The sequence below is a fragment of the Oryctolagus cuniculus genome, chromosome 7 (assembly GCF_964237555.1).
Source record: "Oryctolagus cuniculus chromosome 7, mOryCun1.1, whole genome shotgun sequence".
Classification (NCBI taxonomy): domain Eukaryota; kingdom Metazoa; phylum Chordata; class Mammalia; order Lagomorpha; family Leporidae; genus Oryctolagus; species Oryctolagus cuniculus.
The window spans coordinates 17733510-17736029 of NC_091438.1; the positions used below are offsets into that span (position 1 = coordinate 17733510).

A 2520-nucleotide genomic window follows, 5' to 3' on the forward strand; every position below is an offset into this window, starting at 1 on the left:
GTCGGAAGATGAAATATCCAGGACACAAGCTGGGAGGGCGAGGATGGCAGGCTGAGACGGGAAGCAGGCAGTGGCCACCCCAGCCCCAGCAGTTCTTACAGCGGGGCTGCCTATGGCTCGGGATGTTGATTTCAACCAGAATCCTTGGTCCAAGGAGAGCTGTGCTCCATTCCTACCCCTTCAACACTTGTGCCTGCCTGAGGAAGCTGGCTTGTTTTCCTGGAACTAGAACACACAGGTTCCAAGCTGCTGCCTCTGAAGCCAGACTCCCTGCATCCCATCTTGCCGCCAGCTTCCTGTGTGACCCCAGGCCAGTTTATCTAACATCTCAGGGTTTCACTTCCCTGGGGTGGAAAATGAGGGGGCACCATCACCCCGGACTCCCAAGGCTGCTGTTTAGTGGGTTGACACCTGTCAAGTGTCTACAGCGCTGCTTGGCAGACAGGGTGGCTTCCGGCTGCACTGCTGTTAGTATTGACCTTGTACCAGACACCAGGAATGAGCAGAGGTGACCTGTGAACTGGTCCTACGACAGTAGGAGCAAAACTGAATTGAGACAAAGGACACAAAGCTGGGGTTTCCTATTAAAATCCCAGACAGCTGGCTTTCCTAGAGAAATCAGAGCGCGCCAGCCCCAAACCCCCGACTGCCTCAGCTGCCGGCTGCTGATGGATTCCGCGGCCCCCTGCCCCACAGCTTTACGGGCTAACGTTTTTAAGTCCCCTGCACACATATGCAACCCTGGCATGCAGTGAGTGATGAACGAGACATGGTCCCTTGCCCTCACAGGGCTCACAGAACACAGGGAGGTATCCAGAGAGACCTGTAGAAGCAGCTCAGAAGGCTACAGGAAGTTATGGACCATACCCCATGTCACTCCCAGCACAGCCAACCGGCCGCACAACCACCCCAGGAGCTTGCCAGGGCTGCAGGACCCACTTGGGCTCTAGCCCAGAGCTTGGCTTGGCCCCTGCGTTCTCTCCAGTCTCAGGTGCGCCTAGCAGCCTCAGAGGCACTGCCCTACACCTCGGAGCCCTCGCGCGGGTCGATGAGGCTGTTGACCATGCTGAAGTTGTAGAAGGGACTGCTGAACGGGCTGCTCTGGCCTCCTCCGCTGCCGCCAGGGAAGGGGCTGTAGTAGGAGGGCCGCTGGCCGCTGCTGCTGCTGCCGCCGCTGCTCAGCTGCAAAGCATCGGGCGAGGCCTCGGAGATGGAGGTGGCGGGGAAGGGGCCGCCGGGAGCCAGCTGGGCGCCCTGCAGGCCCAGGTGCGGCCGCCCGGCACAGCGCGTGGCGTGCTCCCGCTGCTGCCGACGCTCAGGGTGCTGAGGCTGCTGAAGAAAGTGTTGAGGCATGGAGTGGAGGTGAGCATGCCCCCCCGGGAGACGAGGCAGTACTCTTGGTGCCCTCGGGAGGCTCCGGGGACTGGGAGGGCCTCAACAGAGAGGGGCTGTCCCCTCGGGCTTCCCGCCCACGCCAGCCCCGGATCCGGAGGAGAGCCCCTCTTCTGATTCTGCTGTCCCTGCAGCCACGGTAGAGGCCTTGCTGGCTTCAGAGCGGCGCTTCGGGCGGAAGTTGCCGTTGTCGAACATTTTCTCACAGTTGGGTCCAGAGTCCAGTAATTTCCTTCCCTGGGTCGTCCTCGTCGCGGGGCACCTTCTTGAAGCAGTCGTTGAGCGACAGGTTGTGGCGGATGGAGTTCTGCCAGCCGGCCTTGCTGCGCTGGTAGAAGGGGAAGCTGTCGGCTACGAGCTGGTAGACGTGGCTGAGTGTGAGCTTGCGCTCGGGCGCGCTCTGGATGGCCATGGCGATCAGCGCCAGTACGAGTAGGGAGGTCCACCATCTTCATCAAGTCCTCGCGGCTGGCTCCGGTCAGCCAGCCCAGATCTGCCGGGGCGGCGGGCCCCGCGGGAGAGGCGGGCGCGGCGGGCGCCGGCTGCGCGAAAGGCCGTTGCGCGCAGCCGAAGGGGCCGGTGGCGGCCGCGGGCTGCAGGAAGGGCCCGGCCGCGGCGCCGGGGGCGGTGGCGGTGGTGGAGGCGGCGGGGCGCCCAGTACGCGGCGGCTGTGGCGGAGGGCGAGCCGCCCACACCCGGGCCGTTGAGCCACAGGTAGGGGTTGGCGGCGGCGGCCGGCGGGCGGTGTAGTCGGGCAGCCCGTAGGGCGTCCTGGCGGCCGCGGGCGCGCCCGGGGCGGTGGTGGCGGCGGCCGAGGGCAGGCTGGGCTGCGAGTATATGCCGCAGTTGTCCCCGCAGTAGAGGGCCATGTCGGCGGGCGGGTGCGGCGCGGCGGCAGCCAGGGGCGAGCGGGGCTGGTCTCGCCGCTCGGACAAGAGCATCCCTTTGGGGGCCAACCTGCGGCCCCTCCTCAACCCTGGCTCGGCGCACGGCCCCGCAGACCGGTCTCGCGCAGGTCGATTTTTAAATGTTATTTATTGCAGCATTAGTCAGAATACTTATACCTTAGATTTATACAAAACATAAGGATACACAAATATGTTTTACATTATCTTGATCAGTAATGAT

General features: G+C 63.5%; 1 pseudogene; it reads right to left on the reverse strand.

Moving 5' to 3' along the window:
* Nucleotides 1-999: 999 nt before the first annotated feature.
* On the reverse strand, nucleotides 1000-2261 carry LOC138850290 (forkhead box protein I3-like; annotated as a pseudogene).
* Nucleotides 2262-2520: the final 259 nt, after the last annotated feature.